We start from the raw sequence: 23,029 nt of genomic DNA on the forward strand, positions 1-23,029 counted from the left end.
AAATCAAGTTAGAAATCCAATTTCTGGTCAATTAGAAGAAAATAAGCATATAATTGCAGATATCTTTCTTACTCATTAAAAAATATAGAGTCGGAATTGACATCATATTTTCAATCCTTAGCCCTGCCTTAGTTATCTGGGGAATAAACTGAGAAGCTCAACAGCTCTGTAGAATTATCAGAAGTTGTGAGAGTATTGAAAAGTATGGCTAATGCTAAGGCCAGCGGTTCTGATGGGATCCAAGTAGAAGTTTATAAGATGTTTCAAGATGAATTACTTCCTTTTTTAACCAACCTGTTTAATCAAATAAAAGGCGGGATAGGTATCCCTAAAAGATTTAAGGAGTCAGTGGTAGTAATCTTTCTTAAAAAGAATAAAGATTCACGAGATCCTAACTCTTATCGCCCCATTTGTCTGCTAAATACAGATTACAAAACATTCATGAAAATGTGGGCGATGAGAATTGCTCCATGCACTCAACAGGTGGTTCATATAGATCAAAATGGTTTTCGTCTAATCCCTCTAATACCTATTTTTAGGTAGAGCCTGAGCCAGCGTGCATGCGCTGCTCTGCGAGACTTATTGTGGATGAGAAGCCAATAGAAGTCCTGCCCACACTCCACCCATGTTTGCCATTGGCTTGTATCATTGTCTGTCTGTCCTAAATGCTGGCTTCTGATTCGTCGACAGGCTTCTTTTTTTTTTTTTATATCTTTATTGGCATTTTTAATTTTGCAAGATACACAGTACCATAATAAGAAAACATGTAGAGGCAAGACAGTCTTGAAAGAAAATGGCATAGAAATCACGAGTTATGGCAACGTCTACCTCCTCAGTGCATAATCCTGAGCACCTAGTGCCAAATAATGGTAAACATGGGATCAGTCACCAATATTTCAAAAAATGCCCAAATAACACAAACACATCATCCAACAATTGAAGGATACCCAACTGGGGCAAAATAAAGAAAAAGGAAAAAAAAATCAAACAACTAAAAGACTTGAGGTAGAGGAGGGAGCACCGTAAAGAGTTCCAATGCAGCTAGTGGTGAGGACACAGTAGAGAAAGTAGTGACAGCAGTGGACCAGCAAGTAGGCTCCCAAAGAAGGGTCCGGTAGACGGAGCCAGGGTTACTGCCCCCATAAACGCGACAGGTCAGTAGACGCTCCCCCCACTCAACCCGTAGACATCGTGTACCCTCCGGGCACCGAACCAACAGAGACGGCAACGGGTGATACAAGTTAAGCACCCCCTGGCCTGTGCTCGCATCCGGTTCGGGACCTGAGTCTATCAATCCCTCCACCCGTCCCTCCATGCTCTCCCAGGCTGCCAGCCCTGTCCTCCACTGATCCGCTAAGGGAAGCTTCCTCATGCCCTTACATTCTTCCCAGCTGAGCGCCCTGCCCTCCGCTCCGCCCCACACCACAACATCTCTATGCCAATGCGCAGTCTGTGGTCCCCCTGAGACTTTCCATCCCAACGCAATGCGATGTTTTGCCAGTCCCAGTGCCAAGTCTATAAATCTGTTCCACCTTACGCTTCGGCGGTTGGGGAAAGAGACTTAGGATACACGTCTGGATCGTAGAGGGTAGTTCCCTGCCCAAGACAACCGCCAGCTTACCCAGCACTACCTCCCAGAAAGGCCGCACAACTCCGCACTTCCAAATCATATGACCAAAGTCCGCATCTGGGTGCAAACATCTAGGGCAAGAGCGAACCTCACCCCCATATGCAACATTAAGTTTGGTACGGGGTCATGTAGGCCATATGTGTGTAGTTAAACTGTAAATATTTGAGGCGGGTGTTCCGGGAGATCTTCTTGGGGTAGTGCAACACCCGTCGCCATTCTGCATCCGTCAACACCCTACCTCCAGCCACGTCCCATTTAGCACGATGTCTGGTCAAGGGACTCACTGAGGCCTCCTGGAGAGCCACATAGAACCACTTCACCAGGTCCCGTGCATTCCCAAGTGTGAACAAGGCGTGGAGCACCGGGTGAGTGTCCGGTTCACTTCTCCCCTCCCCCCACAACTGTGCAAAGGTGCGGACCAGGGCTTCATACTGCAAAAACTGGCCAGGAGGCAGACCACAGTCCTCGACTAGCCCATCAAAAGAAATTAGGCACTTGTCCAAGAAACAATCTCCCACAGTATCGAGCCCCACCGCCGTCCAGGGGGCCAATTGCTCGGCTGTAAATACAGATTGGGGGTCTCCTTGCAGCAGGCCCACCAAAGGCAACACGGGGGTATACCTAGCACGCTGTCAACCTCTATTTCCGCATCGCCGCCAGGCCTGAAAGGCAGTGCGTTGCAACAGGGAACAATACGGCATGGGCATCAGTGGTTTGAGCACTTTCGCCATCACTAATCTAGGCCAGGCTTCCGGGAGAGACAAAAAGGACCCTTCTCCGTTAACCTCTTCTATCCATTGTGCCAACCACTGCAACTGACCAGCCAACATGTAATGTTCAAAATTTGCCACTCCTAGCCCCCCTTCGTCGCGAGGGACACTCGGGTACGGCCATCCCCCCACACCAGGTCACGGAGCAGGGAGTTCAGGGGGCAGAACCAGCCACTAAACAGGAGGACCGGAAGGTTGACAAAGAAGTACAGGCAGGGAGCATGACCATCTTGGATAGAGAAACCCGGGACATTACCGGCAACTGCAGGGTACGCCAAAAATGAACACACGCACGCAGAGAGCGCACCGCCTTTCCCAAATTACCCTCCTTCAAATCCTCGAGTGAATGGAACACTTGTATGCCCAAATACTTAAACGTGTCCCAAGCCCAAACGACGTTGGGCGTCAAGGCGTCCGGCCGGGGAAGGGGGCCAGCGACTGGGATTAAGTATGTCCTTTTCCTATTAACCCGCAACCCCGAGAGGCTGGCAAATCGTCCAATATCCGCATTACCGTCAGGATGCCCACCACTGTGTCCCCCAGATACACCAGAAGATCATCGGCAGAGAGGGAGACATAATGTATCCGTCCAGCAGAGTCCAGCCCAATCCCGTCACCCCCCTGTCAGAGCCGCTCAGCTATGGGCTCAATCGTCAGGGCGAAAAGGAGGGGGGAGAGGGAACACCCCTGCCTAGTCCCCCGGTACACACCATACTCCTGGGATATTGTCCTGCCCGTGCAGACCCTGGCAGTGGGCGCTGCATATAACAGCCATATCCAGCGAATCCAATTCTCCCCCAGCCCCATGCTTCTCATCACCTCGAACAGATATCTCCACCCCACCGTATCGAAGGCTTTCTCCAGCTCGACAGAGAGCACTGCAGCCTCGAGGCAGCGCGGGGCGTCAGCATGGTACAGAATAGAGTAGAGCCTACGGAGATTGTAGGAGGTGTTGCGGCAGGGATAAATCAATTCTGGTCCAAGTGCACCAATTGTCGCATATGCTGGGCTAATCTACCGGCTAGTACCTTGCTCAGAATCTTAAAATCGGTAGAGAGCATAGAGAGAGGCCTATAGTCCCTGACCCCGGCCCTCGGCGACTTGGTTTTCGGAAGAGGGATTACAAGAGCGCTCCGAGCGGAGGCATGTAGCACCCCAGCCTCATAGGCATCAGCATACACCTTTACCAGTTGCGGTGCAAGTATGTCGGAGAAGCGCTGGTAAACCTCCGCCGGGAGTCCATCCGGGCCCGGCGTCTTACCCAATGCCAGCCCATGGATAGCAGCCTGGATTTCCTGCAGAGTGATCGTGTCCCCCAGTTCCTCCCCATCCTCATCTCCCAGCACCCGTAGGGGCAGCGGGTCCAGAAACTCCCTCATTATAGAACAAGGGACGGCCGCTGGGGCCGCATAAAGTTGTTCATAATACGTAGCGAAGGAATCATTAATCTCATCAGGACAGTACTGTAGCACACCATCATCCGCTACCAATTGAGTAATAGGGGAGCCACCCAGCTCGGGCCGAATCAATCTAGCCAGGAGACGGCCCGCCTTCCCCTCCTCTCTCTGCACCTTATCAAGGTACTCATTATAGTTGTAGCAACGTAGGCAACCCATGGCCTCATCATAGCGTGCACGGGCCTTCTGCAGCTCCAGGCGAGGTTCCTCCCCGGTGCCCTGAAGATCATCCCACCTACGAAGGTCATCCTCCAGCTGGAGCACCTCCCGCCAGAGCACCCGATAGACCAAGCAGTGGCCACGTACCACCCTCTTAAGTGCCTCCCATTCTACTCCGACAGAGGAAGCAGTATTAGCATTAATAGGGAAATAAGTATCAAGAAGAGTGTGAAGGGAATCCCGAAAAGGGTCATCATCCAGCAGCGCCGGATTAAGTCTCCAGGTGGGAACCGGAGGACACCGTCCCAATAACTGGTGTGTAATCAATAAGGAGTGAGTAAGAGTACTATGAAAAGCATGGGAGCATAAGAACATATCAAGGCGCGTGTGTACCTGGTGCACTGAGGAAAAGAAAGAAAATTCCTTATGACCATCATGATGCAGCCGCCACGTATCCACCAGCCCCCAATGTGCCATCCACGCTCTGAGTCCCAGAGCCGTGCGGCGAGTCGGGGACCCCATCAGAGGCGGATGCGACTGATCCAGGTCAACATTCACAACACAGTTAAAATCACCCCCAAGAATTAGACTACCTTGTACACTGCTCGCCAGTACCGCAGAGAAGAGATCCAAAAAGCCAACCTGGTCTTGATTAGGGGCATAGACCGCCCCAAGTGTAACCTCGTGGGATGTCAATCTCCCAGCCACTAGGACATATCGACCACCCTCGTCAACCCATGTTCGCTTCACTGCAAAGGGGACCCCAGGCCGGACCCAGATCAACACCCCCCGAGCAAAGGCAGAACAGGTGGTTGCAAACACCTGGCTCCTCCACCGTTGTTTTAGCCTCCCAGCTTCCTCTGTGTTTAAGTGGGTTTCTTGCAAAAATGCAACATGAACGTCCCTACGCCGCAAGTATGAATAAATATTAGAACGCTTCGCTATGGACCCCATCCCTCTAATGTTCCACGTCAGGAACCGGAAATGCTGTTGTATCTCAGCCATTCCCACCGCGTCAAACCAAGAAACCTCCCAGCAGAAGAGGTCCTCACCCCAGCCGCGTGATGCACAAAGCTTCCCACCCCTCTGCAAACATACCAGGTCATAAACTTTATAACAAAAAAACCCCGATAGTGGTGAACTCCCCGATCCCAGGGCAGTCCGACAACGGTCTGCCGCCCAAACATCATGGTGAACAGTACTCACCGGGGTAGCCAGGCAGGAAAGGGCAAGAAAGAGTGAAAAGGAGTAACCCCTATTAAGGAGAGTGCACCAGCCTGTAAAAAGCTAAACACAGCACAGGGCCCAGTGTGGGCTGCAGTTAAACAAGAAGTCTCAAAAGGGCACATCAGTCCTCAGTCATCAGCCTCAACCGATGATACCATCCGCAGTCTGAGGGGTCACCTGTGGCAGCTTGATGCTATCGCTATGAGAGGAGTCTGTGTCAACGCCATCGGACTTAGCGGAAGCAGCCTCCGTGCCGGAAGCTATGGTCTGGCTCCCCAGCAGGCCCACCACCGCCCGCAGGGCCCCGGTCCTCTCCTCCTCAGTCTACGATGGAGTCGGTTTCTTGGAAATCCCCCTGCGAGTGCGCCACCATAACTGCTTTCATGGTTCCAGAGGTGGCCGTGCAGTTCCCCTGGGGCCCCCGGATGCAGGAGTCTCACCTTTGTAGACCTCTAGCCTGTCCCAAGCATCACTAGGGCTATCGAAGTAGTGAGCGGTCTCATCCAGCAGTACATGGAGTCGGGCCGGGAACATTAGGGAATATTGAAGGCCTTCATTTCGTAGGGCTCTCTTGACCTCCAGATAGGAAGTCCGTTTCCTCTGGACCTCCAGTGTATATTCTGGGAAGAGGGAGACCTTACTATTATCCACAGCAAAAGGTCTGAGTGTTATTGCCTTCTGTAGGAGGAAGTCCCTGTCACGGAAGTGGAGCAGACGCGGAGGCCGTCCGGGCGCAAAGGGTCTGGCCGGCACCCTATGCGCCCGTTCGAGGGTATAGAAGGAGGAAAGGCCCTCTGGTGCCACAACAGTCTTAAACCAGTGTTCTAGGAAGGCCACCATGTCTCCACCCTCCGTCCCTTCCGGCAAGCCCAGGACACGCACATTGTTCCTTCTGTTGCGCCCTTCAGCATCCTCCGCCCTGCGCTCCAACTGACCCACTCGGTCTGTAAGGGCTCCAACCTGTTGTTCCAGAGCCTGGTGAGTGGGTGCCAGCTCAGCCACAGCATGCTCTGTCCACTTGACCCTCTCCGCCAGCTTCTTATGTTCGTCGCGCAGCAGGCCAAGACCCACCGTGACAGTGTTTATGTCTTGGTGGAGGGTCGCCTTAGTGTCCGCTATGGCCTCCAAGACTTTGTTAAATTGCCGTTGAAAGGGGTCCTCCAGGGTAGTCTGTAACTGTTCCTGCGCACTATCCTCCGGGTCCTGAGCGGCACCCGCCTGGCGGCCTCTAGGTTTCCCCATGGCAGTAGGGACTCTGGAGAGGGGGCCGCAGTTCACAGGGAGCGCCAGGCGTCAGGAGAGGAGTCCGGGAGAGGCCGCCCACCTTGATATGGCCGCGACGAGGGCCCCAGCGCGATCCCGTTCGCCGCTCCCAACCCGCTCTCGCTCACAAGGGTCCGCACCAACTCGCCTCCGGGTCCAAGCACGGGAGCCGGCCTCCGCCACCGGCGGGGTCCAGGCCCCGGCGCCTGCTCGTGTGAGGTCAGCTGCCCCCGGGGTCTCCGCAGCCACCCGACTGCCCAGGCCCCCAACTCCGCGGCTGCTCCTCACCTCTAGACCTGGCGACGCTGTCGTCGTCCCGCCGGTGGGCACTCTGGGCCGGAAGGCAGCACCAGAGTCGGGTACAACCGGTCAGCACACAGTCCTGAGGGCGAGATGTGCGGGAATGGCTGGACACCCAGCCCCTTCAGCTAGCTGCTGCTCCGCGCAGGAATGCGAGGGCCCCTCTCGTGACCAGCCGGGCCGAAGAGGCCGGAGCCCTCGTAGTAGCGGTGCAGCAATGGATGCCGGGTGCCCCACAGCACAGCAGGACGGCAGCGTCTGTATGTGCCAATAGCCCTCAGTAACCACACCGTCCAGGACAGGAACAGGAGCGGGTCGCAACCAGGATCCCCAGTAGAAGCAGCGGGGATCCCCCCAACATCAGTCCCACGCAGGGGGGGGCAAGGATACCAACCACACACCGACGTGGAGGACTGTCTCCACCTCCAAGCCGTCTCCACACAGGTAAAATGCTGTACAGTCCCCAGGCCCACGGCCGCCGGGCAGTAGGATGTAGGCCCCAGGCGCTCCAAGCTCTGCGCCACAGGTCCGGGGAGGCCGTCAGCACCGACTTCCATATCCCCAGATGCCCACTCGCTGGTGGTGCCGGCCCACAGCCAGCCTCCCGCTCCGTCACAGGCGCTCTTGTCGGGACGGGGCCCACGCCGATCCGCGCGGCCCTCAGACCGGTGTGTGGAGTAGGGACCAAGTCCACCCCTGGAGGCAGCCTGTTGGGTCGTAGGCCGCCAGGCCTCGGCAGCCGCCGCAACTCTCCGCTCACAGCCCCGGGAGCCCCAGAAATTGGACCGAGTGCCCTCCTGATGTCCCTCAGCACTCGGCCGGCGGGATAGACTCGATCAGCTGCCCCGGCTGCAAAACATTACAGGAGAAGTGAACGGCTGGTGCGGAGCTCCGAGCTCACGCGTCCGCCATCTTCTCCGGCCAAGCCACACCCTGTCGATAGGCTTGTTAGTCCCTCCTTAGTACCGCCTCCTCTTCATTTGTCACCTCCCAAGGCGACTGGCCCCTTTACTTCGAGTGCTACACCGTACGTGTCATTTAGACTGTGAGCACAATTTTCTTTAATGAGGTTCTCATACTCCCCCCTCCTGTTGTCCGTGCCTTCTCTCACCCGCACTACCGTTGTCCGTGCCTTCTCGGCGCCAGCCTGCCCGTTGTCTGTCCCTTCTCTCCCCTTCCGTTATCCGTGATGACTACCATTTGCAATGCAATAGGTCCCACATAAATGCGAGACCTATTGCATTGCAAATGCTTTTTTTTTAATCCACTTCGACCGCTGGAGCTACCTGACCTTCGTTTAAACTAGCTAACACCTTCAGTGTACGGCCTTGACTAGGGTAGCTTTGACAAGCGCCCCAGCCCCTGCCACCACCTTTAGCCTTCCCGTGTCTGGCTCTGACCTCACTGGCTGGCTCCGCCTCCTTCCTAGCGGTGACTCACTTTCTTTGTGTGATGAGTGGCTGTGAAGTGGGAGAGCTTTGTGGAACTTTGCATGTGCGCTGGGAAGCGAGGCTCCTCGGCCAGCCTCAGAGGGAGTTAAGAAAGGGGTGTGAGTTCCGCCAGGATGGAGTGTAGAGCAGGAGGAGTGAGGAGCAATGACTGAGAATCTTCAAGGCGCTGCCAGGGGTAAGTCCCCTAAGGGCTTTCCGCTCCACGTCGTGACTCGGTTCGAAACTTCTCCTCGTCAGCATCACCGGCAGCTGCCGGACGGTGAGTCCTCTTGCACACTCACACCCAGAGCACAGTGTTTTGTGAACCCATGCATGCCCCCACACCAGGTCCGGCTCCAGGAATTTTTGTTTGGGTGGGCCAAGGGTACATTCGGGTGGGCCACTGCTGGCCCAATTTATCGCTTATATATCTAGCCAGGCCTGCTTCAGGGCCCACCTTTATCTCTCCTTAGTCTTACAAGGTACAGTAAAACACACTCTTTTCCAAGTCTCTTTCTAAATGTTATCACTCTCAAAAAGTGCTTTTCTTCCGTGTAATGTCTCTTTGATGGAAAGAGGAGGTTTCTAAGGTGAGAGTATCTAGCAAGTGACTCTACTCGGACTCCCTCTGTGCGAGCCTTTAGAGAGAAAACCTCTTCATTTCTACCTCCACCTGACCGCGGACTCTGCAGCGCGCTCCCTTACAGGCTTGATTATCCACTTTTTTACCACCCCTCTCCATTACACCTTATCTCACAGCTGACCTTGGGACCCAGCCCCATATCAGCCACCATTCAGTTCCACTTTCATTATTTCCAGTAAAAAAATATAGTAAAATCACCTTCAAACTTGAAACATTGAATATAGCAGTAAATGTAATTAGCATGCATGTTAAAGTATGCTCCACAGTTGTCCTAAACACCTGACTGTTAATTAAATAAACAAAAACAGAAAGGCCATGACAGGGCCGGCTTTAGTGCAGGTGCAAAAGTCTTTTTAACCCCTTTTTTGACCTCTTTCTCTGTAGAAAACTTAACAACCACCCTCCAACAGTGCCCTTCATCACTCCGTAGCCACTCCCCCTCATGGCCTCCTCCTCAGTCTCCCTAACTACCACCCTCCACCAGTGCCCCTCATCTCTCCGTAGCTCCCCCACGCCCCATGACCTCCTCCTCAGATTCCCTCACTGCCACCCTCCACCAGCGCCCCTCATCGCTCCGTAGTTCCCCCACCCCATGACCTTCTTGGATTCCCTAACTGCCAACCCCACCAGTGCCCCTCATCTCTCTGTAGTTCCCCCCACCCCATGACCCCCTCATCGGATTCCCTTACTGCCACCCTCCACTAGTGCCCCTCATCTCTCTGTAGTTCCCCCCCACCCCATGACCTCCTCCTCCTCGGCTTCACTCACTGCCACCTCCACTAGTGCCCCTCATTTCTCTATAGCCCCCCCACCCATTACCACCTCCTCAGATTTCCTCTCTGCCACCCTCCACCAGTGCCCCTCATCTCTCTGTAGTTTCCCCTCCACCCCGTGACCTCCTCCTCGGATTCCCTCACTGCCACCCTCCACCAGCGCCCCTCATCTCTCTGTAGTTCCCCTCCACCCCGTGACCTCCTCCTCAGCTTCCCTCACTGCCACCCTTCACTAGTGCCCCTCCTCTCTCTGTAGTTCCCCCCACCCCGTGACCTCCTCCTCTGACTCCCTCACTGCCACCCGCACCAGCGCCCTTCATCTCTCTGTAGCTCCCCCCCACCCCATGACCTCTTCCTGGGATTCCCTCACTGCCACCCTCCACTAGTGCCCCTCATCTCTCCGTTGCCCCTCTCTCAGATCCACTCCAGTAGTTGTATAGCGCTGCTCATATCAGTGTAGGGTGTCACAGTACTTTACATCACAGCACACATTATACAGAGACAATAAATCAGTCTACGGGGAATGTCACATAAGCCAATGAGGATTGCAAGGTGTAGAAATCACTTCATCCATACTGGTGTGCAATATATTTAGGCTTTCCTGTTTTCAGTTTCTATTTCTGGTAAATTCTGGTGGGGTTATTTCAGTGTTTTCAAGTGATTTCAATACCTTAAAAAAACAGTCGTTATCAGTGGTTACACATTTTCGCGCCACTTAAAAAAACAGAAAAAGTGTTTTTTCGGTGTTTATGGAACGTTTTGCTTTTAATATTGCTTGCTTTCTGCACTGATAGAACATGGTATATAGACAGTGCACGTTTAGTGTATATGAGGTCCAAATAGATTTTTGCAAATTAAACTTACTGTAGTACACCATACAATACTTCTTAACGTGAGTCTTTGGTCATGTGCGCTCGCCCATTCCTTCCCATGTAACCTTCTGTGAAAAGGCCCTCTGAACATTGGCACTTAAGAAGGGCAATGCCAAAACAGCCAGTACACAAATTGTTAACTCTGGCGACTGACATAGCTTTCCATGTCAATACTGGTGAACTTGAAGATTGCGATTCTCAGGGCAGGTTCTACAACATTTGCATTGAGCTAGGCGCTTATGCACTCAGAGTTATTGAAGCAGTCAAAAATGAAGCAGCACTTTTGAAACTACGGAGGAAATTCCCCTTTACTGAAGGGATCCAGAATTTGCACAGAGTACCAAAGTGAGGTTTCATTGACTATAAATGCCATTGGTGGTGAAGGAACATTTCTATGCATCATTGCAAGCCATTTCTCATACATTGTAAAATAAACGTTCCTGAATTGCTCAACATTGCTTTGCTTACCAAGTGGCAAGCACTCTAACATGGAAAATGTTGCAGTGCCAAAGTCACTAAAGGAGTCACCCAGCCTACTCTCATGGAGATGTTTCACATCTACACCAATTATGCTGAACACTTGGCAGACAAGGGTTTTTTCAGACTCTAGTTTTTTTATTATGTCCACTACAGCAGTTATGTTTTCCTGTAAAAATCTAATAATGCAATAGAGTGTACTTTTTTCACATCACTATCAATATGCCATCAAAGATCCTCACATTTCTTGCCTTTGGCATCATCACTCACCAAATATTCTGCAAACGGTTGCCACATGGATATTATAGCATTCCTAGCCCCTTCGACTGAGCACCATCAGCTAAAGGACAGAGTTGGGGTGACTCTTTCTTTGATGCCACACAAAGCATGAAATGATACATATTTGCGTTTTAGTTCCTGCACATAAGAAAACAGTGCACCAGAATAGATTAAAAAGTCAATCGCATCCCTCATTAATTCTGAAGATTGTAAAGATGCTTTCAGCATACCATCTAACAAGTGGCAAGAATCTCCTACAGGGAATCACTTCAGCTCGGGTATCAATTTTGACAGGTCATCACACAACTTTTTTATACGTAGCTGAATCACTGCAAATACAAACAATATCAGTCCAATCTTTGTGAAACTCGGAAAGAACCTTTTTTGCAGAGCATTCCAAGTGACACTGCGTTCCATGTTTTCCAAAAGTCTGGTGTCATGTTTTCACCACTATCCCAGATGCTTGGTGATAGCGCTCATTATACATTTACTTTTCACTATATCTTGCATTGAATGTTTAAAGCCTGGGGTGTTGGCAATTCACCTACTATCAATACTGACCCACTAGAAACTGTGGGCTGATGTATTAAGGGTTTTTACCCATTCTCTGTGGGTAAATGTGATGACACATATTAGGAAAGATTCTTATGAAACCAGCCATTTTATCAGTGAAAAAAACGAACGCAGTCAAAATATCAAATATGATTTTGATATTTCCTGATTCTCTAAGTTAATAAAATAATTAAACGAGACCTAAACATGCTTTTGAACCCTGCATCTTTAGACCAAAGACCATAAAACTGAAAAAAGCAAAAGGAAGAAGAAACAATATTTTATTGGCATCCCTAAACAACAAAACTCAAGCAGAATAATGTTATCCGAGTCTTATTTACTGCTAGCTTGTATAACAAAGTTACATTGTATTGGCCCCTTCTGGAAGAAAAAAAATGACTCTTTCACTCTCTTTTTCCTTTCTTTGAATGGCATTTAGTTTGGGGTTGTGCAGGTGTTTTTTCAGTTTTATATGTTTTCACTGGTGAGGGCTATTTCTCTTTCAGTGGGGTTTTATCAGTTATTATAGGGTTAAACCTAAAACCCCACGGCTTAAATATATTTTACGAGGGTTTGGTCTGGAGAAGCACAAACTCAGGATTTAAAGAGCACTCCAGTGGTTGAGGGTTGGCTTTACTGATAAAAATGTATAACTGCCCAAACAAACTATTTTTAGTAACATTAGAATAATGAAAGAATTGAGAAGTTCTAACTATATCACAACACAAAAAAGCGAAGTTTGTATGCAGCTCTTTGATGACAGTTCATAGGTCACTGTCCTATGATAAGATAGTAACTTCTGAACTGCAAGTAACACAAGGATATCTGTGACAGAGGTAGTAACCCACTGAGCTATTCCCATAAAATTACGTTTATCTGCATTTAAAAACTACCAACAGACAAATGGTTGCTCTGCAGCAGGATCGTAAATCACAAGTTATCTGAACAGTTTTTATTGTTGTACATCGGTGGCAGATTCACTGTGAGGGCCAAGGCTCATGTTTGGGTGGGCCAGGTTCATGTTTGGGGGTGCCTGGCCCACCCGGCCCACCCTCTAGAACCGGGCCTGCCCCGCACACAGAACCAGAGCACTCGTGGATTCACCCTCGCGCTTTCCCGGGTAATTCTCTCAAGACTCACATGCGCAGTCACTCCCGAGATCACTACCGCACACTCGCTGTGACATCCACTGCACATTTCACTGATGAAAAATATCACCGCGCCGCTTTTTACCATTTCTAGAAGACACCTCCAAAATCACTGCCAGTCACCCTTCGCCATGCAGACTTCCATTGCCGAAAAAATACAGGCTGACTGATGTAACGCCCTCACTCCATTTTTCACCCACAAATTCACCGACTGTTGCTTCAAATTTACTTCTCAAAAACCAACACTTATCACGCTCACTGTCACTCTGGCTGACATGATTTCTCCTGAGTGACTGAAAATCCACTCCACACAGAGTCATCAACACCAAAACCCCCGCCCTAGACAGTCACTCTCAGAATTGCGTCCCCACAACACACAAGTCCCCAAAACTGTGAATCATTTACTCCCACAGTCACTGCTAGTCGCTTGTACAAACAGTGACAGACTCACTGAAAGTCGCAATAACTCACTGCCATTGTGCCTTGAATTCTGACACATTCACAACCAAGACTGCCTGTAAGACTCCAAAACTCAATAAACGTAACAAAAAAAGGGATGTATGACGTTACAACGCACACTATTACAACGCATGCACTTACAACGCATTTTTTACAACGCATAATCCATTACAACGCATGACATTACAACGCATGACACTACAACGCATTTTTAAAAAATACCTTTACAACGCACTACCATTACAACGCATACTACCTTTACAATGCATACCATTACAACGCATAATATTAAATTACATTTAAGGTAAGTATTAGATAGTATAGGGGTAAAAATTACTATTCTAACTCCAGGGGGTGCAACAGTAAGGTAAGTGTTGGATAGTGTAGGGGTAAAAATTACTATTCTAACTCCAGGGGGTGCAACAGTAGGGTAAGTGTTGGATAGTGTAGGGGTAAAAATTACTATTCTAACTCCAGGGGGTGCAACAGTAGGGAAAGTGTTGGATAGTGTAGGGGTAAAAATTACTATTCTAACTCCAGGGGGTGCAACAGTAGGGTAAGTGTTGGATAGTGTAGGGGTAAAAATTACTATTCTAACTCCAGGGGGTGCATCAGTAGAGTAAGTGTTGGATAGTATAGGGGTAAAAATTACTATTCTAACTCCAGGGGGTGCATCAGTAGGGTAAGTGTTGGATAGTATAGGGGTAAAAATTACTATTCTAACTCCAGGGGGTGCATCAGTAGGGTAAGTGTTGGATAGTATAGGGGTAAAAATTACTATTCTAACTCCAGGGGGTGCATCAGTAGGGTAAGTGTTGGATAGTATAGGGGTAAAAATTACTATTCTAACTCCAGGGGGTGCATCAGTAGGGTAAGTGTTGGATAGTATAGGGGTATAAATTACTATTCTAACTCCAGGGGGTGCATCAGTAGGGTAAGTGTTGGATAGTATAGTGTAATATTATGCGTTGTAATGGTATGCGTTGTAATGGTAGTATGCGTTGTAATGGAATGCGTTGTAAAGGTAGTTTTTAAAAATGCGTTGTAGTGTCATGCGTTGTAATATCATGCGTTGTAATGGATTATGCGTTGTAAAAAATGCGTTGTAATGGTAGTGCGTTGTAAAAGTTGCGTTGTAAAGGTTGTTCCCCCAAAAAAAGTCACTACTGAACAAATCACTCTGAAACTCGGTGACAAAAAAAATGCTCCTAAACTACACCTTGGCAAAAAATACATTAACGAAAAACATAACGTATTTGTATGAAAAGTATGTGAGTAGAAGAAAGGAAAAAGTTGCACATAGGAACGTAGGATGTCTGGATAATAAGAATAGACAGACCTCTGTCAGTGTTAGCCATGTTAATACTTAATAGAGTCACTAAGCCAACAAGTCCTCTTCAAGATTTGGTATTGTCCGCTAATCTTTTCCCACACTGGGAAAGGTCAATTTTTTTATTCCTGACAAGGGCAGAATTGCAACTTTTGCTTTGGAAAGTTATGAAAGAAAAAAAAGATCTTATCCGTTTTGAACGTAAAATATTTCAAAGTGAATGTATTCGAAGTCGCTTTGATGTTTGTGCGTCAGATGTGTCACCTGTGTGGCTGTGGCCCCCGTGTGTTGCAGTTGTCCCAACCCCACACTCCCGTTGTCCCTACCTTCTTTATCCCCTGCCCTCCCTCCCGTTGTCCGTGCTTTCTTCCCCCCCTTCTCCCCCCTCCCGTTGTTTGTGATGCCTACCACTTGTAATATGCAATAGGTCTCGCATTTACACGAGCTTGAGCTATTAGCATTGTAAATGACAATGCCTTTTATTTATGTTTTGGTCTTTAAAACATAAATAAAACGCATTGTCATTTACAATGCCAATAGCTTAAACTTGCGTAAATGCGAGACCTATTCCATTGCAAATGCTTATTTAATACAAGCCATTGACTGTTTTACAGTTAATAAGATATAGCCGCAATTCTCATGATGGATGCCGAAAAGGATTTTGACCTGGTAGATTGGCGTGCTCCTTTATTTATTTTGGAGCAGTTCGGTTTTCCATATCAGCTGATATGTATGTTGAAAGAAGTATATAGCCAGGTGGAGGCCAAAATTATTATCAATGGGACTGAAGTGGGGATGGCGAATATCAATGGCAGAACTCGACCTGGATGGCTGCTTTCCCCCCTTTTGTTTTATCTTTTTATTGAACCCCTAGCGGCAAAAAATTGTATTAATTCATCGATTTTGCCTTATTTGCTGATGATATAATTCTATATCTTAAAGCCGAGGGATCCAATATACAGGGTGCGCTGGACGAAATAAAAAAATGTACGCAAGTTGGGGGATACAAAGTAAACCAAGCAAAAATGGAAATTCTTACATTTAATTTAGGTATTTCAGAGATCCTGGTTTGTTTACAACGTGTACCATCACACCCCATTAGATATCTTGGTATTTTTTAAACAAATGAATTTGCTCAACTGTTTCCATTGAATTAAGGAAATATGTTAAGGAAAGTAAAAAAATTATTAGATAAATGGACTCTTTTGTATTTATTGTTGATAGGGTGGATCTCGATGGTTAAATGTCAGTGCTCCCACTGTTTTTTATTTCTTTTTAGTAATCTTCCCATCAAAATTCCTAGTTCTTATTTTAAAGAATTGTATGAAAAGAATCGGAAGTTGTAAGAAACTGGCTCTATATATACTACACCAAAATGAGCTATAGTGTGTATAGAGTCCAAGTGTCCCCAGAGGTAGGCAGAGGTTAAAGTTAGATAAAACCTTACTCTCTAATAGTGGTAGCTTGGTCGACCAGTAAGGCAGTATCAGAGGACAGTGTTAAGCATTTGATGTACACACTCAGTCAGCAAATGAATTCACACACTCAAGAACTGAACGCTAGGCCAGTTGTGTTTGTATACAAATATACTGTTGTTTATTTTTAGAACCAAGCAAGCCTGGTACGGGTAAGCATTAAATACTTTAAAGTAATAAGTTACTGGATATAGAACAGTTTGAAAATGCAATAGAAATTGTACTTTGTTTGATTTACAGGGGAGCAGTAGTATGCAACACTTAGCAAATACAGTACATTGAAATGAATGGGCTTCGACAGTAAATTGCAGGTAAGTTACTTTTCACGTTACTTTTCTAACTCAGTGCTGGATAACTAGATTCAGCACTGGGACATTTCCTGCAAACAGGTGAGTAAACACGTTTTGGTTATTTGTGCGATTTTTAAAGAATATTTTTAGGTTTCAAAACTCCACACAGAAACTTTTTGGAGAAAAGGTGTCAATGTTATCCTATGGAAGGAAAACAGGTTAACGGTTTACAGGTAAGTAAATGGCTGTGGAAGTTAAGGTTCTGGGGTTAGACTCAGGGGTCCCCCAGGGGCAGTGATGCACTGTTGTTGCACCCTCAGCGGCACTAGGGCGGCTGGGTGCAGAGTGTTGAGGCCCACTGTTATCCAGTGGGGGAAAGGGGGCCTCCGGTTGGTGGCTGGCAACTGGGTTGTGGGAGCAAAGCTCCAAGGGTTTAGCTCAGGGCAAGTTGGAGACCAAAGTAGCACCAAAGGTGCACCCTCAGCGGCACTAGGGCGGCCGGGTGCAGGGTGCTGTTTTGAGGTCGGTGCCCTGTTGTTTTCAATGGAGAACCTCTGGTATAAAGAAACACTGCAGGCTCGGGGACGAGGATCTTCTGGGTGCGACCACCGCTTCGAGGGGTAAGTTGAGATGTCGGGGGTTGGTTACGCACCATTGGTTTGGGCCCACAAGGCCGCTGGGCATCGGGTGCAGTGGTGCCTTGGGACATCGGATTTTCTTACCCACTCTGGTCGCGGTAGGGGGGGTCCTCTGGATTGAGGCTGCAAGCGTCGTCTGGAGGCTTGAGGCAGGTCAGGAGTCCCCGGATCTCAGGTCAGGATCGCCGGGGGGACCTCCTCGTGGTGTTTTTCCACTCGAGCTCGGGCCGGGTTCGGCAGGTGCAGAGTGGACTGGATTTGTGGTCTCTGGCTGACACCAGAAGCTGCAGTTTAAACACGTCCGGTGTTCACGGGAGAAACAGTCTGGGAAGTGAAGGTAGGCAGGTCCTCCGGGGTTTGTGAGGTTGCTGGCTGCTGGACATGCCGGGATTTTGCAGGAGCACGTTCGAGGGGAGACAGGCCTGTAGGGCTGGGGCCAATACTGTATTTAGGGGGCGTTTTAGGGGTCTTGAGGTCAGTAGCCATTGGGCTACTGACCTTAGGGCGACTACACTCTTGGTGGGCTCATCCCACGTGGGGGAGTGAGCACAATCCCTAATCCTGATTGGGGAGTGCCTGCTATCTGCAAGATGGTGAGCCCTGGAGAGTGGGCTTCACCTCCCCCACCTTAGGGGTGGAGATGGCAGAGGTGGGCTCACCTCCTGGGCTGGCTAGTTTTTCCCGCCCGTCTTCCCGCCGAAAGGGAGGGGAGACAGGAAGAGGGCCTGCTCCTGATAGCAGGAGAGGCTGCGGGTCGCATTACAAAGGCTGCCAGGCCTTTGAAGCTCCCCTGCCACAGATGACTCTTCCTGGCCTGGGGGAGGTGTGAACACCTCCGCCCAGGAAAAGCTTTGTTTCTGGGTTCAGGGAGCGTAGGCTCCCACCCTAGCGGTTCAGAAACATGTCTCGTGGTGGCAGGCTGCTGTGTACCAGTCAGGGAACCCACCAAAGACTGGTTGTTTTTCAGGGGGCATCTCTGAGATGCCCTCTGAGTGCATTTTTCATTAAATCCCACACTGGCATCAGTGTGGGTTTAATGTGCTGAGAAGTTTGATACCAAACTTCTCAGTTTTCAGTGTAGCCATTATGGTGCTGTGGAGTTCATAATGACAAGCTCCCAGCACCATATACTCTTAATGGCAGCACTGCACCTACAATGACTACAAATGGACTTAGACACTGTAGGGGTAGTGGACTCATGCACCTGTACCCTCACCACTGGCATAGGGCACCCAGCTAGAGGAGTGACTGATCTATACCAGGGCAGGATATTAGATGCACAGGGAGCAACAAGTCCTTGTTCGAGGATGTTATATTTGCGAAGTACCTACCTGACTGTTGTAGAAATCCCCACTTGTGGAAAAACTTTGGCGGCACGGGACCCACTGGGGTGTGAATATTGAGCAAACTACACTTACCAATGTGCACCAGTGAATACGCCCTTCGGGGAGGGGATAAAGTCTACCTTGGGGTGTGGCACGCTTTCCTGTTGCTGCCTTCTGCGCATGCCAGTGATCAAGAGCAGGACATGCTCGAAACGCGTCTGGCGCAGATATTGGTGTTTTTAACTGATGGAAGGCTCATGCAACTCCCTGAATAAATGGTGATAGCTCTCTGGGTGCGACTCCTTCAATCTGTGGCAACTTTCTTCTTTGGTATAGCGGCTTGCCCAAGCCGCGAAGGAGTCCCACTGCCTATCAAGCAGGTCCGGCACATCAGGATATTAGATGTGCAGGGAGCAACGAGTCCTTGTTGGAGGATGTTATATTTGCGGAGTACCTACCTGACTGTTGTAGACATTCCCACTTGGGTAAAAACTTGAACTTTGGCGGCACGGGACCCACTGGGGTGTGAATATTGAGCAAACTACACTTACCAAGGTGCACCAGTGAATACGCCCATCGGGGCGGGGATAAAATCTACCTTGGGGTGTGGCACGCTTTCCTGTTGCTGCCTTCTGCGCATGCCAGTGATCAAGAGCAGGACATGCCCGAAACGCGTCTGGCGCAGATATTGGTAATTTTGACTGATGGAAGACTCATGCAACTCCCTGAATAAACGGTGATAACTCACTGGGTGTGACTCCTTCAATCTGTGGCAAATATATATATATATATATATATATATATATATATATATATATATATATATATATATATATATATATATATATATATATATATATATATAATTACCTGACTGGATGAGTACTGTGCGGCAGGAAATAAAGATACCTCCTGTATTTTACCCTTACTTTGCTTGGATTGCACTTTAACAAGTGCCAACGAGGATGGAGTTGTTATCTTTCGCAGGGCTCTGGGAATACTACCGCAAGTTCATTGAAAATTTTGCTAAAGAAATGGAACCACTCAGGGAACTTACCTGGAAAGATGCTGAATATGTGTGGACAGGAAAAACAAAAATCGGAATTTGGAATCATGAAAACAGAGATTGCCAGTGCATCCACATTGAAACCTTTCAGGATGGGGGTACAATGCATTGTTACTGTGGGTGCTAGTATGTATGGGAGGGGGCAAGTATTGTCCTAGAGATGTGGTAGTGAAACGTGGAATTTTATATTTGATTCTTATACACTCTCAGACACTGAAAGGAGATATACAGTTATTAAAAAATAATTGTTACTGTGTGTCTGGGTTATTGAACATTTTCCAAATTACATATGGGGCTTACGTTTTGTACTTTAGGTAGACCATAAACCTTTGGTGGGAATTATTTCTCCTGGTGGGGAGGGTTGGAATGCCATGATACATGTTGCTAGACTGGTATCAAAATTGCAAGAGTGTTGTTTTACTGTGGAGTATGTGCCTGGGAGAAATAATGTGATGGCTGACTGATTGTCACATCTTCCTCTGCAGGATGTTAAAGATGATATGGGAGAGATTGAAATGGACGTTGTGACTGCTGAATCAGAGTATGCTGCTGCCAAGTTCAAAGGAATAGAGGAAAAGAAATGGATGAAGTGTGAGGAAGAAGATTTTATGTTACGAGAGGTTAGCTATTATATAGTGGAAGGGTGGCCCAATAAAAGAGATGTGCCAGCAGAAATTGTACCTTGATGTAAGGTTGCTGATTAATAGGAGGTGGAAAGTGATTTAATTTTTAAGGAAGGAAAGTGTATTTCTTCTAAGGGATGCAAGAAGAGATTTTACGGTTAGCTCATGAGGGACATCCAGGAATGTCTTCTATGAAAAGACTCATACACACTTGCTTTTGATTAGAAAGAATGACTGACAGGGTGGTGAGAGAATGTGAGGTCTGTGCTAATAGTCAGAAAATGTTGAAACCAGGGCCTCTCGAGCCGGTGCCTTGGCCAGATACGCCGTGGCAGAAGTTAGGTTTTGATATATCTGGACCATTTTATGTATTCCCTGTTGAAGGTCGTTATGCTTTGGTCTTAGTGGATTATCATTCAAAATGACCAGAGGAAAAACTAGTGTCTCAAACTACCAGTGTCATCATTGAATTTTTCAAGGAGGTTTTTGCCAAGGAGCGATATCCAGATGTGTTGCTATCCAACAATGGTGTTTGATTGATGGCAAAGGGAATGCTAACTTTTTTTTAGATATTGTAGTATTCAACATGCACTATATGAACCACAAGGGAATGGACAGGTGAAGAGATTTTACTGTGTCCTTGAAGAAAGTATCAGTTGGGCATGTGGATTTGGTGGACAGTGGAAGGATACGTTGAGAGTGAAGTTATGGTGGTATTGCATCAGTCCTCAGAGTACCACAGAGATTAGTCTTTTCAAATTGTTGAGGGGAAGACAGCCTGTGTCCAAATTATGTCAATGGTGGTTTAAAAAGAAACAAGATATAGGTCAGGAGGAAGTATGTGTAGAAGAAATAAAGGAGAGAGTGATGAGGAAGCAAGAGAAAGTAAAGGTGGCCTATGATGCTAATTCGAAAGTCAAAGTTCCAGCATTCATCATTGGTGATAGGGTCATACTGCGTAAGCCAGGGTTGGTGAGGAAGGGACATCTAAGTTTAGCAAAGCAATGAAAGTGAATAGGGTATATAATAAACGTGTTGTGACGCAAAATGGCAAAGTTTGGAATGTAAGGAGACTAGCTAAGTGTAACAATGTGAGTGAACAACACCATGAAGGAGACTTGGAAGAATCTTTGGTGAGAATGGATTTGAGCACAGTACCTCTATACTGTTATCTGACAGGATGGAAGATAATTTGAGTCATCATAGATCTATGTCAGAGAATCGTCAGGAGGGTGGTTCCAGTGAAGAAAATATGATAACAGGAGATGATGTCAATAACTGCAAGTTGACAGGAGGTTGTGAGTCCATAGCTGCACCTGTGAAATTGGGTACTTGCATGAGACACCTACCAACTAAGTTGGAAACTTTTGGGTAAATGTTCTGTACATAGTTCTTGTGCCTAGTTCTTGTGCCTGTGCAAGATGATCAGTGTGAATGCTACAGTGGTTCAGGTTCCTAGTTCAAAAACGAAACATTTGTGACTTCAAATGATTCAAAAAGATCCCATTCAAAGAAATCATGAAATAGTTCAGTTCCCTTGAAAACTTATTATAAAAAATCTCATTAGTAGAAAATTCAAATATACAATAATGCAGAGGGTGTTCAAAAGGTTACACAAACATATGTCAATAACAAAGGACAAACTAAAGTGTAAACACGAATAATAATCATGGCAAAAAGTAAAGAATTATATACAGTAACAGGTTTGTGGAATCACAAAAGCAAACAACACTCAATGCTTCCTCTTATTCTTTGCCAAGGAAGGCGTTGCCTGCTTTTCAACCATATTCAATTATCTGGTCATCATCAGGACAGAACAATTAAAGAGCAGCCATCAGTTGTTCAAACTAGAAAAGGGTGAAAAGGGGATAATTAACATAATTAAAGGTACTGAAAAGCCTTTTTTGGGTGTAATCAATACATAGACTATAATTCATATTAGTCTCACTAAGAGAACCAAGGCCCAAGTGATGAACGAGAGATCCTTCACCAATTAACAAGTGGGAATAAAGAAATAACAATGTATTAAAAATGTGTACAAGAGAAATGTTTGATCTTGGAGCACACCACATGCAAGTGTGTCTCCACGCATAATTATTCAACACTAGATTACCAAAGGTGGTTCATCTCAAACAGCAGAAAAGTACAATTAATGTACGGCAAATTATTCAAATTATCTATAGAGAAATATATACAAAAGGTGTTCAATCATTTGCTGTGTAATATCCATGAACGAAAAAAGAAGAAAAAGACTATGTAAGCCACTTACTGATCATGTGAGGACAAGATAAATTTTACATAGCTGGGGGAGTCTTAAAGAATTAAGTTACATGGTTCCTCAAAGATCCAATCCATATACTTAAAGTTGCTGGCACCAAAAAAGAAAAGAGAAATATGCAAAGATATCAGCAGTGCCGAAGTTATAAAAGCGGCAAAAATGTGACAGAAATCCTCTGCTGCAGAGCAACGGATACAAAATTACCTAGCAGACTTCAGATTATTCCAGTTAGCTTTTCTAGCAAAACAAGGCTTATACTGGACATCACCGCCAGCCAATTACATACCAGTATGGCTTCAGGTAGAGAGGGCCATCCTGAACAATCTGAGCCCACTGGCCCTACTAACAGCAAATAGATACCACCACGCCTCCAAGCCTATCTTTAAAAACATAAAAATCACGCTACTAAAGGTAGACAAGAAGCTGGAGTTTAGTATCAAAGGGTTTAAAATGGAATGATTTTGGGCTAATAGCAAGGTTCGTTATAAAGGGAAAAGCCTTACCTTCGATACATGGATTGAGAAAGGTATTTACTACCCTTACCAACTAGAGAATTAAACATACA

This window comes from Triturus cristatus, chromosome 9 (assembly GCF_964204655.1).
Source record: "Triturus cristatus chromosome 9, aTriCri1.1, whole genome shotgun sequence".
NCBI lineage: Eukaryota > Metazoa > Chordata > Amphibia > Caudata > Salamandridae > Triturus > Triturus cristatus.